Source organism: Pecten maximus, chromosome 18 (genome assembly GCF_902652985.1).
Source record: "Pecten maximus chromosome 18, xPecMax1.1, whole genome shotgun sequence".
Lineage (NCBI taxonomy): Eukaryota > Metazoa > Mollusca > Bivalvia > Pectinida > Pectinidae > Pecten > Pecten maximus.
The window spans coordinates 22304463-22321964 of NC_047032.1; positions in this window are offsets into that span (position 1 = coordinate 22304463).

A 17502-nucleotide genomic window follows, 5' to 3' on the forward strand; every position below is an offset into this window, starting at 1 on the left:
TGTGGATGCAGGAGGACTTGAAATGGTGCATGTGGATGCAGGACTTGAAATGGTGCATGTGGATGCAGGAGGACTTGAAATGGTGCATGTGGATGCAGGTGGACTTTCCAAGTAGGAGGATGTGTACAGACTGGCAGTTGTACATGTGCCTTCACCTGTACCATTGAAGGGATTTACACAATTCTGTCCCTTGTTAATCAATGATATAAGATTTTCCTTGGTCAGTGCATTATAGCCTGGAACTTTTCCACTGCAAGCTATTTTTAGATATCTAAGATCCTTCTGAAGCAGCTGTGACCCGCTAAGTCCTTTGTACTTGTCTGGAAAGTTTGCCTTTAAACATGGACGCAAAACACTGATGAAATTAGTTGAGTTGTGTTTTACAAATGCATGTATGCTTCCAATTTCCTCATCTAATCCTTTCAGTCTCTTTTCCAGGTTAGATGTTTCCTTGGTAACCTAAAACAACAGTTTTCATATTTTGTTTATCTGGGGGTTTTTTTATTATTATTTTCATTTCTTAAATTGAAATTGAAAAAAAAAATATATATATATATATATATAGCTTTTAATAGCAGTTTCTTCTGATCTCAATATCAGACACAAGATATTTTGGCATATGTGTGCATGTTGTGTCCATACATCTATTCTGTCCCTTGGAATGTCTATTTTGTTTGTTTTTGTTTAACGTCCTATTAACAGCCAGGGTCATTTAAGGACGTGCCAGGTTTTGGAGGTGGAGGAAAGCCGGAGTACCCGGAGAAAAACCACCGGCCTACGGTCAGTACCTGGCAACTGCCCCACGTAGGTTTCGAACTCGCAACCCAGAGGTGGAGGGCTAGTGTTAAAGAGTCGGACACCTTAACCACTCGGCCACCGCGGCCCCATAGAATGTCTAGCAGCTGGTATTGAGGTTAGAGGAAACTTGGACTGATATGTTTAGTGTTAATTCCATTCAAGCCCAAATATATATGTAACTATAGGCTATATATATTTTTACACAAATAAATAAAGAGGAACATAATTGCATATATTTACATAAATATATGTAAAATTATGTTATCTGAAGGAAATTATTGGAAATTGCAAGAAGTCTAAATTTAAATTTTATAAAAAACGAACGTTATGAGAATGAAAATAAGCATTGAAAAAAATTATTTCAATGTAATTACATGTAATTAATAAATTCACTGGTTCATTGTACAAGGCTCAAATGTCCACAGTATGTTTTCAATTTCGTTTTGTCCCTACATAAAACAGTCTATCACAATTGATTTGTTCTTTGAGTTATATGATAGGTAAATCGGGGTACATCGTACAAGTATGCTTTTGCATTTCTCACTGTTATTCATTGGCATTGTAAAATAAATATAATTATTTCAATATTTTTTTTCCTCCAGTTCATTCAACAACTCAATTTACAGTCAAATATGGATAAGCATAGTTATATCTTTTATCTGATTCAGAAACGTTCGCTATATTATTGTAATAAATGGTGTGTTTAATACATCAAAAACATCGTCTACATAACCTGTTGCGTTTACGAAAGCACTACTGTACAAAAATGGGCGATATATGTTGGTAAAATTAGGTCAGAACATCAACATGTCTGCTTTTAAATATGCCCAGTCGTATCATCTATCAAATATATTTGATACCTGCAAAATTATCCATCACTAATTGGGACACCTGTGGATTGTTTTGACTGGATATGAACGGGCAGCCGATCCTTTCAACTTTACCGCAAACGACACCTCGCGTGGCCTGCTTACCTAGCGTGAGGTCGCAGGTTTTCATGTAATACCTTGATTGGCAATACTTAAGAGATACCCAGTCACCCAGTCACAATTAGAATAATCATATTGCTAAGTTAACACTAGTTATATGTGAAAATACACGGACGATTTTTTAGTTTGCCATACAGCGCGAATACAAATGTCGCATGTTATTCATACATTGTCGGGGCCTAAATTTGCAATCAGCTGTCTCGTGCGTGGTGTATTTTGCAATGTAAAAAAACTGAATTAACGCTAAAATATGTGGCACATAAATCACAGACGCATTCTAATGATCACGCATACAATCTAATAACCTAAACGTGTCTGTTGATCAAATTTAAATCTTGGCATTTTTCTGGGCCGGTCGTCGGGCCGGGTCGTCGCGAGCTTTCAATGGAGTTTTCCGAAAAAAATCTTGCTTTACGTTCTTCATTTGACAAGTTCGAACTATCCGAAATAGTGTCAGTTATAAACAGCCAGAGTTCGAACTATCAGTAGCTAAACATTATTGTTTTTCTAGAAAAAAAGTGTGTTCGAACTAATTGGTGGTTTACCGTATATATATATAAATATCATAGGGTCTTTGTGTCTAGATAAGATAATTATCTTAGCAACATATCAACTATAATTTGATGGAAGCGGGGATGGGGCGGGTGAGGTGGTTGCCAAATTTTACATTATACACAAGCGACTTGATTGGATGTTAATGTAAATAAATCATCACACACAATGAATGTCACAAAGACAGATTCATGCAAGGGGGCAATATAATGACAAACATGTTAAAGTTCAACATATGATTATGATTCCAATTTCATATTGATGTAATCTAACATTACCATTTCAAACCAGATTTTTTTTCTTTATAATTATTACAAATAGGGTAAATTACAACATCGTAAAATGAAATCACAGTCTCAGAGTCGACATCTATATATTATATTATGTAATCCATACACAATCTAGCACTTGAAAGCTGTGGTCCATTTTGGCTATATAGGCCAAGCACAAAGGTTATTTCTTTCGATGACTGAACTTTCTAGAGAAGGCCTAATTGAAAATTACGAAAAAAATAAACTACGTTTTTGCTAGATAGAACCTTTTGAGCAAACAATGAAAATGAGAAATGTGATTAATATTTTCTTTTAATATCTATGAATTTGCATCGATATCTTAAGTACTTTCGATTGGCTGTAATTCAATACATCTCCATAAAGATTTCTTTTTTTCGCTTCAGCTGCATCGAAAACGACAGGGCTTACGTTAATACAATAATAATTAATAAATAATAATAATAAATATTTTATTAGCGTGTCACACATTTTAAAATACATACATAATAGTTTTAACTAAAACAATGCATGATTTATAAAATGCCCAGCCAGTATTTGGCTTACGAGACACAGAAATTAATATACAACATTAACACAAATCAATCATGATTAAAAGATTGTACATAAAAACACTGTTCTAGCTATAAAACACTGCAGAGATGCCTCATTCATTAAAAATATAAATTTATCTTTCGAACACATATCTAAAAAATCTGATGAGATGTCATTAGCCTTTATAAAAAGAGGTTCCCGGAATTCATTATAATAATCACACTCGCATAAAAAATGAATTTCAGATTCAACAGATTTAGATTTACAATATGTACAGAGTCTGTCACATAATTGTATTGCAGGTTTAAAATAGCGACCAGTCTCTATACATAGTGGCAAACTTCCACATAGTAGTTTAGCTAAGACGCTCCTGTGTGATCTAGGCATAATACTGGTTACATAAGTTTCAGGTATTAAATCTTTCTTAAACAATCTATAAGTTCTCGGCTTATTACCATTGTGTTGCCCACTATCTGTCCAGACCCTTGTAAACCATGACTGTTCATCTAACTTAAAAACTTTTTTTAGAAATATCGCGCATGACCGCTTTCGTAGCTCCGGTAGCCCTCGTGATGATTTGGTCGACTTGGTAATGATTTGCTAGTTTATTTGCGTTAGCATCCCAGGACTTTCCCCTCCTCTCTGACCACTTATGGACGTTATACAAAAGTCTATCACAATCCACTGATTTCAGTCTACAGCACAGTCTAAAAACCTCTATCCGCTGTTTGGCTAGACACGATATCCATCCCATATCACCGATTTTACCTGCGTTAGAAGTATTTCTGGACACACCTAAATAAATCCTCATAGCTCGGTTCTGAATATTATTTATTAGCCTATGTTCAGTCTGTCCCCATATGGCTGAACAGCTCGAAAGCTTACCTCTGTTACTGCCATCTTGTGTTCTGGGTGTTTCCTGCACACACACCGAATGTACATTCCTTGTTGCCCTTGTTGCCTTTATGTCTGTGGCCTTTATGATGACAGCGGTCACATGTAAATTTTGTCACTGGGTTTCCGGGAATATTAAGTGGTTCAAGCTCCCCGGGAGAAGTACTGAGATCACGAAGGTCGTCTTTTTTGTGGGTCAATAGAAGTGTGAGCGTATCTTTCTCATCTTTCAGTCTCGCTAGTTCGGTGAGTAGATGTCCATCGGAATTAATCGGTGGCGATACCTCACACTCGTTAGGTTTGGGCTCTTCAAATTTAAGTTTTTTTTAGGTTTTCGAGTATCATGGACTGTGTTGTCGTCGTCTTTTTCTACCGACCTTTTCATTTTTTGTTTTGTCTCTGGCGTCTGCAGATTAACAATGCGATCCACCAGAAGCCGTTTAAACACCAGGGGTATATTCATATTAAATACTTCTTGTGGTCTGAGAAAACGGAGGGTGTCTTCACATGTAACAGCGATCTTTTTAAGTTCATCTCGAAACTGAGACAATCCAGAGTTGATTCCTTTCAAAAATTGATCAAGCTTATCATGATCGTCCATCATTTTGCACGTGCTTGGCGGTGTCAACTGGATCTGCACATATGTGTACACTCGCGATCGACCAATCACAGCATTCGTTTCAAACGATCACGACTCTCGTTTCAAACGCAAGGCTACTGTACACCTTTTCTGATACACATGAACGGGTTGAGCGGTAAAGCGATAGGGATTACATAATATTTTTCGTTCACACTTCTGGTTAACGAGTCTAACACTACTACATTGTATATACATTAGTATCAGTAGTAGCTTGGTAGTCGCAAAATTATCATTCATATATGCCTTTTCCATTATCCTTCCATTATAGAAGTCTAAATAGGTTATACTGTTGATTGTAATCTATATTAAAATTGGCAAAACTGGAGTATACGGAACAAATAGTTCCGGAGCATGACTGAATGAAATCAAACGTTCATACACTCCGAAAATTAGAATGCGTTAATCTTGAAAAATCTTATGCTATTACACACACTACAATTCAAGTCTTTGTTGTTAAAAGTATGCATGTGTACTTTAAGCTGTGTTTCATCAATACCAACAAAATATTACAATTCAAGTCTTTGATGTTAAAAGTGCATGTATACTTGTATTTGCTTAATTGCGTTTTGGTTAATGTAAGGTCAAATGCCTACCTCAAAATGACTGCCCTGCAGGTAGGGTGTAAGAATTGTACCTGCTGCCCCCATTGCATGATCGTAAGAGGCGACTAAATTTGGGATCTTATCTTTTCTCTTCTTTCTTAACAACTTTCTTCTTCCTAATGTCTCCCTTGACAATGGCTCACTGTTGGCCTTTAGTTGAGCCAAAACGCATGCATGTCGCACGCACGGGAGGCCGTCCTTAAATGACCTTAGCTGTTAATAGGACGTTAAACAAAATAAACCAAACCAAACCAAACTCAAAATGAATGCAAGAGGTAAGCAATGTGCCGATCTCAACATAAAATACTAATGCAATCTAAGCAAAGTGTCGACCTCTAGATACATAAATATAATCTTAGCGAGGTTCCTACCTGCAAACCTTCATGAATATCAATGCAAGTGAAGTAAACTGTCAACCTGCCGACCGCAACTGATCATTACTGAAAGCACATTTACTCCATTTGCTTTTTTTAACAACACGTTAGGAACTATTTGCCTATTTGATCACAGACGATTTACTCAATAATATATTTTTCCTGATACACTAGGACCTATTTGTTCAGTATATACCAGTTGATTTAACAAAAAGATAATTTACGCACATAATATTTACATTCTGTGTTGCATTTGCCTATATGTCGTTAGTAAACCAAATTGTATTCATGAGACTGTATACTACAGTTTATAGTGATTCGGTCAGAGTAGGAATACAGCCCCGGGTGTTGCAGGTCAAAACAATGGCCGCCATTTACTTTCAGCCTGGAGAGCTTTCGAATGCTAGCATTTATAATCCACAACAAAAAAAATAAAGCAACTTTACAAGTTATGAGAGTAATATTTTATAATTAAAACAAAATGTAGTCATCACAAAATAGCTATAAGCGCCGTTCTTGATCTAGGAATTATCAAATTGTCAAAGTCAATGTCGTCACACTCACAGGGGCTCGTTTCCGAATTTTCAGAAATGTAAGACACGACATTAAACATTAGCATTAAAAGTCCAGTATTTATATAAAGAAAATCTCGTGAAAAATCGGGAGTATGGACATGGTTTCCGGTTGTGTATGTATATTGGATTTTAGGTTTGCGGTTATCCACTGATGTCAAAGGCCTAGCTTACAAAATCGAGCCCCTGTGAAGTTGAAAATCGTCTGCTAAGATGTGACTGGTTAGACTTGAATCTGTTTCGAACGAAAGACAAATGTATCCTTGGAATTGTTTTCACCTACTGTCAAGACGACTTTCATTTAGAATTTAAGAACTGATATTCTTCTGAAAATAACGTAAATCCAGTCGATAGAAACTTAGGTGTTTCCGAGGAATCGAGTCTATCCTGTGCAATACCCGTTCAAAGCCGCATCACTTCTAAATACTAACCGTATAGCATTGCGCCGAAAAAAGGCTTGGATTTTAAACAATCGGAAATTATGCAATTGTGAATAATTTGACGATATCTACAAACGTATATGAAATAGAAAATAAAGTCAAATTTGTGCAAAACCATTGAATGTGTTTGCCATTAATAACGACACGATGGACTATATTATTCCTTCTGGAAATTTCGGCTGTTCCGGTATTTGAACAAGATGACGTCAGTGATATGGTAAGCGGCAAATTTAAAAGCGTCATAATCTACAGTAAATAAAAAATCTTTATGAATGTAAATATAAGCATTGAACTGTTACCAAATGGTAGTATACAGTCGATATGAATACAATTTGGGTGACGGATTAATATTTCATGTCGCCCTAACGGGCGACATTCTATTTATCTGTCAACCAAATTCTATTCATATCGACTGTATACTACCATTTGGTAACAGTTCAATGCTTAAATGACCTCTTTAGATATAGAATACATTAAAGTTTATAACTTGAGAATACTCTTAATTGGTAATGACAAATACTTAATTATTTCAACAGTGAAGCTAAAATTGGCTTTTCAATATTTAAAATGTCATCAATTAAATTTGTTTCTCTTAAAATCAAATAAAAAATACAAGAATCATATAACAATAACAGACTATACAGTCACTAACATATCGTACATTGCTACTTGTGTCAGTAGCAATAATGAGTAGTTTTTTGGCTATTTACCGCAAATAAGTATGGACACAAATTTCAACAAACTTGTTGCCATAATATTTCACAGTTAAACCCCTCGGGGTTCATTATGTTGAAATTACAAACTAAGGTAACAAGGACAGATTGATGGCGTGTCCGTCATGTTACGTTACTTCCGCTTATGAGACTGTCATTTCACAATTTTTTCGTTTGACTTTTAATTGCTTATACTAAAAATACTTTGTTTCCACCTGTACAGCTATTGTTGACTTTGAAATATATTGGTGTCGGTGATTCTACTGTGAACCTTAAAAATCGCATCAAATAAACCATACAATAATCACGTAACAATGACAGACACTGTAACGTGCTTTAGTATTTTGTAAAATTAAAGCAATTCAACGTTGGGTATTTTGCTATTCAAGGCAATGGACATGGAAACAATAAATTCAACATATATGTTGCCATAATATTTCACAGTTATACCCCTCGGTGTTCATTATGTTGAAATTACAAACTAACGTAACAAGGACAGACTGTTGAATACTTTTAATTGCTTATACTATAAATACGTTATCATTCCATCCGCAAAGCTATTGTTGGATTTGAAATATTTTGGGGTCAGTGATTGTACTGCAAATCTTAAAAATCGCATCAAATAAACCATACAAGAATCGCGTAACAATGACAGACACCAGTCATTGACAAGACAGACACTGTTACGTGCTTTAGTATTTTGTGAAATTAAAGCAACAATGTGGAGTATTTTTTTACTATTTAACGTACATGGGCATGGAAACAATTAATTCAACATACATGATGCCATAATATTTCACAGTTATACCCCTCGGGGTTCATTTTGTTGAAATTATAAACTAACGTAACAAGGACAGACTGTTGGTGTGTCTGTCATGTTCCGTTACTTTCGCTATCGTGTCTGCCGTTTCACACAAATAGCAAACATGTTTTCCTTGTTAAGCACAATCACAACGTCGATGAATCGAAAACATATTTAAGTGACTAATCTCCTATGAAACAATGCATATTCTACCTTTAAAACTATTCCTAACTGCATAAAAACAACATAATACATCCATAAACGTAACTTTTGGCTTGAACGTAACATTAGGACAGACTTACAATATGTACTTCACTTCCCTGCAGCCATCATGCATCTCCGCTGACCTGCATTCCTTTGACTGAGCGATGGATTGTGGGAAAGTTTGAACATACACGCGGCAGTCAAGTTTATTTAGGGAGTTCCCGAAAACTATATTTAATGATCTATTTTAAGAACGTAACAGGAAGCACCATGGACAGACACGATCGATGTGTTATCATGTTCACAAAATATCTATGCTAGCGATATGGTGACGACTTTTACATGACTAAATAGAATCATTGGTACCATTTCTTTAATATCGCAGCAAAATGTTTTCAAACAGCGAAAGAATAATACCGGAAGGAGTAATAAGTAAAGTTATTTCCAAGTGGACAGACGTTACGTTCAAATAACAGCTGTAAATCTTCAATTCTTTCTTCCACACGAGATAAAAATGTGGTATAAAAAACGGTTAAACGCACTTTCCTAATGTTGTTATTGTTTATATTTAAAAAAAAATAGGCGGGAACGAGTGATTTTTATGGACAAAATCTGATCATATCGATTGAGGGCGAAATGTCTATTTTCAGTGACTAAAAAATGGCGATTTCCTGGTTGATAATTTGAAAAAATATAGGAACGGCGATAATTATTGAACTGAAACTGTTTGTTCTATTTCTTCAACAACATTTCTGTCGACTAGTAAATATTTTATGTGTGTAGCTCTTCATTTGGTAAAAATACTAGTATTTAAAAATCTATTTCTGTAATTAGAATAGGTTCAAGACACTATTGGAAGGAACCCCTGATCTTGGCAGACCTGTGAAAGTCTTATTAGTTATGAGGATTTTTCATAAAAATATCTTAAATCATATGAAAATGTTTTGATAATTCTTGTTAATTCTTTGTTAAAATGATTTGATGTACTAATAGTCTTTAACTTGTTAGGAATAATGAAAAAAAATGATTGCAATTGGCATTATTCCATTTCTCTGGACACAGTTTGTATTTACGAATATCCCTTGCTTGACAAAATTGACTGAAAAGTAGTTTGACACTAGTTCCTGTAAACATTAACAATAGTCTATCCTTCATGTGCTTCTAAATTGGCTTCCCTCCATAGAATTTAAAATTACCGAAAATTGACCTCACTCTTCATGACACAATTAAATCTGATACTGACCCTCATATCTTCTGTTTGTCATTCTTAGACCTACAGTCAAAATACAGTGGCTTCCAATCATTCTACACTGCTGGTTCTAAGAACGACCATAAGGTAGCGGCAGCCATGGTTACGACAAATGCAGCCTTGAGATTCCGACTTCCAAATGACGCTTCGATATTCTCTGCAGAAGCCCATACATATGCCCCACTCTCGAACACATTAAAACTTAAAATGAAACGAGAGCAATTATCTATTCTGACTCTCTATCTGTCTTAGAGTCTAAGTAACAGAAATCTAGATAACATGTCTATTCGAACAATACTGGTTCTACTGTATATTATCGCCTTAAATTGTTATATTATATTTTGCTGGGTTCCTGGACATACCGGAATACCTGGCAAATAAAAAGTAAAAGTAAAAGTAAAGTAAAATAAAAAGAATATAAATCACTTCCACCAACTAATTTTAAACTTCATTTTACCTATTTTAAGCCGTTTGTTATTAATTTTTTATTATCACGGTGGCAAAATGAATGGAACCAATATGTAGACAATAAACTATACTCAATCAAAGGAAATATCGGCGAATGGTCTCCTTGCTACAGAGACAATCGATGAGACGAGGTTGTTCTTGCCCGTCTTAGGATGGGCCATACATATATAGCACACTCCTACTTGAAAACCAGCCTCAGTGTATCGTGTACAATGAACCATTTACCGTTTAACACTTTCTATTTGGTTGCATTGATCTACAACTTGCAAGAGAGAATTATTACAACAACATGGCAAGTCTGAAGATTCTGTTCGAGTCTGTTAGTATATACATGTACAAAATTTTGATCTATCGGAACGTTATTGGTCTTTATCACAAGGTTTGAGTAACCATAGCCACTTTTTGATTTTAAACTGATCGTGAATGTACCAATATATATCTACATTTTTACATGTTTCGTTTTTTATGTCATTTTGTCTCTTGCCCATTTTGCTCATGTTTTAATCACGTTTTGACCCTTATGACCTTTATAGTGTTGATGGGCCGTTAAGCACTCTTACTAACTAGCTAATATTTTGATATTTTCACGAGTGCGTCGCATGAGTGGCTATTATTGGATATCACCTTATAAGTCAAGCATACATCTTACATATATATTGTATTCAGCCTAAACTGTTCTAGCATACATGTTTGCAGTTGATGGGCCAAAGGGCCATCCAGTAAAATGTGAACCAATATATATCCTGGCAATGAATGTAAATATGAAATAAATTCAATACCTGGAATAGTGTACTTATATCTGCTAGCATATACATATTTTTTACAAGTAAAATACAATTATTTATGCTATCAAACTGTGGATCATTGTTTGAACCTTGTATCACAGAAGAACATGCCATAGGAAAATGTATTGTGGAAAAAGTATCAAACCTTTTTTTTTTTAGAAATTCCCATAAAACACGGGAGTGAGGAGATTCCCCAAAAAGATGTTCCAAGGATTCCCTACTTGCCATACAGAACGTACAAAGCTCGCTTTCTACTAATTTCATTTTCATCAGTCTAGTGTTTGTATAAATGATTCTGTGAAGCAATTTATACTGAAGTGTTGGTATGTCAGGCAAATCGGTGATTTAAATATTAATTTCCATTCTTCTGAATTGAATGTAGTTTCCAGTTTTTCATTCCATTTGTCTATGTTTTTCACTGGAAATTCCTGGTATTTACTTACTATAAGATTATAGAAATATTTTGCAACTTTAATGTTTGTCTCAAGTAGACTTGTATATTTGCTTAAAATATTATTAAGTTTTCTGCCATTTTGTATGATATTTTGTTTCCAACTTCTTGGAATGGCAGAAAGTAGCCCTTGAGAGGTTACCAAATATGTATTTATATTAAATTTCTGTTTTAACTCTTTCACAGATAAGAATTCACCAATTTCATTTATTAAGTCATTTATAAAGAAGACATTGCCTTCTACCCGCTTGTAGTATATAGCATGCCTATTATTTATTAATATTTTATCATTTAGCCATAGTAGCTCATCATGGGGTGTGGGAGGTGTACCAGACAAGATCGAGGCCCATATCTGAATAACATTACACCAAAAACAATTGAATTTCCGTGAAATTTTCATTAATCCTTCCTCATTCATATTCCATATCTTAAAGCCCCCCCCTTTATCATTAATTTAATAGTTTCCCAGAGTAATTGGTCCCCAATTGTATATTCATTTGGGAAGGTGCTATCTCTAGTTCTGTACTGAATTAATTTGTCTGAGATACATTCTTTAACTTTTTCTACATATATATTGTTGTGAAGTAATGAATTATCAAATTTCCACGTACCTCTACTCCTTTTTCATCAACAAAAAAAACAGAGACTGGAGAGTGATCCGATCTATAGCTTATTCCTATATCAGCATTTGTAATAAAAAGTATTAAATCCGTAGAGACTAAAAAGTAATCTAACCTAGCTTGTTTTTGTTTGTGGACCTCTCCAAGTATATCTTTTACTTCCTGGGTTTTCTTCTCTCCACACGTCTAGAATATTTAAAGAAGCCATCATTTCCTGAACTCTATTTTGGCTTTTGGGATTATTTTTCTGCCTATAATTAAGTGTATCTAGGTCATAATTAAGAGACAAATTCCAATCTCCACAAATTACCATAGGATTATTATCTAAAGTTTCGAGTTTATGGTGTACATTTCTTTGTATGTTATAAAAAAAAAGTAGGGTTATCATCATTTGGACCATATAGAGCCACCAGGGTTATCTTCCTGTCAAATAATCTAATTTCAAGTATTAAAAAGTTACCGTTTGGATCCTTAATTTCGTTTGTGATTTCAAATTTAAAAGTATTTTTAAAGAGAATAGCAATGTCCCTGCTATTACTGGAAAAAGATCAAAATCTGGCCGTATAACCCCACTCAGTAGCCCAGTAACATTCAGATTCTTTAGTCGAGTGTGTATCGATTAAGACAGAAGTGTCATATTTATTTTTACATGTAAAAATATCTTGACGTTTTATTTTATCAGATGATAGGCCCCTACAATTGCAGCAACCAATTTTTAATTGATCATCCATCCTTATTAACCCTTGACATACTAATACCTCCCTTCTCCTATGACATATCTTGAGGAAATTAGTCAAAATGATCATTTCACCATTTACAAGGTTTCAAAATAGCATGCCTACATTAAGATCTATATATTTTATATACAAATATAATAAAAGCCTTCAATATTTGTCAATTAACAGAGTAAAAAAAGTTGATCCGAGATTTTCAAGAAATTGTTAACGTGTTTTTTTTTTTTTTTTTCGACGGACTCTGGACGAATTATTGTACAAATGTAGGGATGCAGACTAAAACACGCATCCATAGAAACCACTACCCGCACGACGAACTTGTGAAGTGTCCGGAGCATTTGTCGGTCGGGACCAAATCAATTTTCAATATCACTTTGTACGTATTTAAATTTACAGTATGTATCTGTGTTAGCGAGAAAGAGAAATGTGTGGATGTTGAATAGGTATCGTGTATTTAAATTTACGGTATGTATCTGTGTTAATAAAACGTTTGTGTGTTGGCGAGAAAAAGAAATATGTGGATATTGAATATGTATCGTGCATTGTTCATCTCTGTATATACTTAAGGTTAAGCCGCATAGTACGTGGCGCATCACTGATATTTGTAATAACAAACACCAAAATGTAATCTTAATACCTACTTCGTCCTTTATTTTTGGCGATGGGATTTTTTTCATTGTTTACAAGTTTAACAACGATGTTTGCTAAATATTTAAATAAGAAAAGTGTCACTTTTTTCCCTTTTATAACTGTTTCTGACTGGTGTTTTTTTCTGTAACGTGCACCTGGTCCGTCCCAAGTGTCTCCTGGGATAAGCTGTGCTTTCAGCTCACTTGACTGGTCTATATTCGCAGTGGCTTCCTTGCGCACCAGCAATACAATTGCTCCCGGCGCCTTGTGCACTAGCCTCGTACAACGCATCGACCCGCTACCTCACGACTAATGGGCACTTATTCAGCGACCACCAATCACTACACGAGAGTCTGCTCAGTCTCTCGACAAAGACTTACTCAGCCTTTGTAGCTTTGCAGTTTTTTAAGTTTGATAAAAATTGTATTTACATATCTACAAGTAATATCACAATACAAACAGAAAACCAGTTTAACTTAAAATAACATCAACAATAGTAAATGCTTAAGTAAGAAACGTATTACAAGAAAGTACAATATTATAAGATTAAACATGACATTACAAAGGAAGTTTATTTACCAGTGTATTCTATTGGATAGCGCATAAAACACTTGCAGTACACCAATACTCGGAAAAAATGTTCTGGGGGAAACGGGTAAAATCATATTGCATACGCATAGTTACATAAATGAGAAAGTGGCAGACAAGTGATTCAGAATCAGAAGTAAGAGACTTTTGGTATAATTTCCTGGAGCAAGGGGTATACCAAATGGACGATAGGGATTCTGCCACCAAATACAAGACAAGCTACTTTACTTTTAGAGTAAGACTAACAGGAGCATGGAAACGCCAAAGTTCCGAATCAGTAGGGACCTTTTTATCCGAGATAGTGTGTATCCAAGCGTTCACTAAAGATACTAAAGGTTGAATGAAAGAACATTCATAAAACAGGTGTGGAATGGTTTCAATACCATCACAAAACGTACATTTTTTTGATGAATCAATCCCAAATTTATGCATCCGGTAATTAACCGGTAAAATATCATGAACAATTTTAAACAACATCCCTAGAGTGGGTATCTAAAAACTTGTTGGAAACATTAAGGAAAACTCGACCGAAGTCTACTAATGGAAAAATTCTGACGACACGTGGTGTCTTTGTTACAGAGGACAACAGCTTCAAATAAAATCTTTAGTGGTTGACACCTCAAAATTACCATCTGAAAAATCATGTGTATATTTCTTAAACAGTTCAAAAATACAAGTATAAAAAGGAGGACACCATTCACTATGAGGAAAGTTATTATCAAATGTAAAAAAAAAATCACAAAATTTCACGGACAGCCAAATGTATATTGTAAAATATCTCCACTTAGCTTCAGACTGCTCACAGACAAACCTTTGACAATGTTTTAAATAAATAGATTGTAGCTATAGTTTAACCTTTATATTTACAATAGCAAGTTCACCACTAGTAGGTGAGGCGTAGGCTAGTACGGAGCTTTATATACAAACACATTTACAGGGTACATTATCTTATCAATAAAGGTATATTTAGGAATCATTTTCAATTGATGCAATCCGACCATTATTGATTAGTAATCATCTGATAATCAATGAGATAAAACAGCGCTTAACAAGTGTATGTAAAAGGGAGATAACTCCAGCAGAAAACCAATTTTCCTTACATTTCCTTGCCTTGCTCAAAATCAAGCATACATTGCTATAACTGGTAGTCACCCAAACTATCCCCAATTGCTGTCAAAACCTGTAAAAAAATTGAAATGAATGGAAAACAACAGTCCTGAACCAATAAGTGCTAGGTATAGAGCCTGTAATGGTAATCGAAAAACACTGAAGTAAACATCAAATGATATTACAATTGAACTGAAACTAATAATACTTCATACCATAACAATACATTGTCTTATGTATTTTTATGAATGCTATTATCATTACAAGTTTAACCGGTACACGTACATAATTGATATTATTCGTATCACGAGACATCCAAGCTCTCGATTGATACTCTAACCCTAACCCTAACCCTAACCAACCAGTGGAGGTTGTGTTAAATGACCTTGGCTGTTTATGAACTTTGGACGTTAAGGTTGAACATGACACTTGTACTCCCCATATTACGCCAGCATAAATACAATCTAATTAAAATCTAGATGGTCATTCCCACTACGTTACAATCTCATGTTCATGTAACGTGGTGAGAATGACCATCTAGATTTTTAGCCCACAATCATCATCAGATGGTGGGCTATTCAAATTGCCTTACGTCCGTGGTCCGTCCATAAACAATTCTTGTTATCGCTATTTCCCAGAAAGTGCTGAGTGCTGAAGGGATCATTACAAAATTCCACATGCACTTTCCTCTTGGTCCCTAGTTGTGCATATTCTATTTTGAGAGCGTTAGGAAAAGAACATGGCCGACATGCGGCCATCTTGGATTTTGACATTTGAAGTTTGTCAACGCTAGATGTCAGAAAGTACTGAAGGGATATTTCTCATCTTGCACATGCAGGTTCCCCTTGATCCCAAGTTGTGCATATCCCATTTTGGGACCGAGTGGAAAACAACATGGCCGACAGGCAGCCATCTTGGATTTTGACAATTGAAGTTTGTTATCGCTATTTCTCAGAAAGTGCTAAAGGGATCTTTCTGAAATTTCAAATGAAGGCTGTCCTTGGTCCTTCAAGTTATGCGTATTTCATTTCAGAACCAGTCGGAAGACAACATGCCGACAGGCAACCATCTTGGATTTTGACAATTGAAGTTTGTTATTGCTATTTCTCAGAAAGTACTGAAGGGATCATTACAAAATTTCAAATGTATTGGTTCCCCTTGCTCCCTAATTATGCATATTTTATTTTCGGACCAGTCGGAAAACAACATGGCCGACAGGCAGTCATCTTGGATTTTACCATTCAAGATTGTTATCGCTATTTCTCAGAAAGTACTAAAGGGATCTTTCTTGAATTTGATATGTAGGTTGCCCTTGGTCCCTAATTACGCATGTTGCATTTTGGAACCAATCTGAAAACAACATAGCTGATAGGCAGCCATCTTAGACTTTGACAATTGAAGTTTGTTATCGCTACTTTACAGAGAGTACTGAATGGATCTTTTTCTAATTTTATATGTATGTTCCCCTATTGTATTTTGGGACCAATCTGAAGACAACATGGCCGACAGACAGCCATTATCGCTAAATCTCAAATTTCATATATAAGTTCCCCTTGTTTGAAAAGTACTGGAGGGATGTTTCTCAATTTACACAGATTAGTAAGAGGAAGGGGAAAATAGAGAGAAGATCAACCTATAAAGATCATTCATTGGTGGTCGCCAAGATCCCTCTGGGATCTCTTGTAATTAGATTGGCATAGATATTCTATATCATCAAATATAATAAGGAAATCTACTGTTTACTATGTGACCTCTACTTGATCTTTGTTTACTGTGACCTCTACTTGACCTTTGTTTACTGTGACCTCTACTTGACCTTTGTTTACTATGTGACCTCTTCTTGACAGTGTTTATTATGTGACCTCTACTTGACCTTTGTTTACTATGTGACCTCTTCTTGACAGTGTTTACTATGTGACCTCTTCTTGACAGTGTTTACTATGTGACCTCTATTTGACAGTATTTACTATGCGACCTCTACTTGACCTTTGTTTACTATGACCTCTACTTGACCTTTGTTTACTACGTGACCTCTACTTGACAGCTAGTGTTTACTATATGACCTCAACTTGACCATTGTTTACTGTGACCTCTACTTGACCTTTGTTTACTATATGTGACCAATACTTTACAGCGTTTACTTTGTGACCTCAACTTGACCATTGCTTACTGTGACCTTTACTTGACCATTGCCTAATATTTGACTTATTCTTGACCATTTCCTACTTGTGACCTCTACTTTACCATTGTTTATTATGTGACCTTTACTTGACCAAAACTTGATATGTGGCATCTACTTGACCATTACATTATAGGTGACCTCTACCTGACCATAGACTAGCTACTACATGACCTCAATCTCAAACATGATTTGGTAATAGATTTGTTCTTGGAATTAGTCTCAAAGTTGCATAGAAACTATACAAACTATTTTTATTACCAAATTAAGCACGAGGTGCAAGGGAG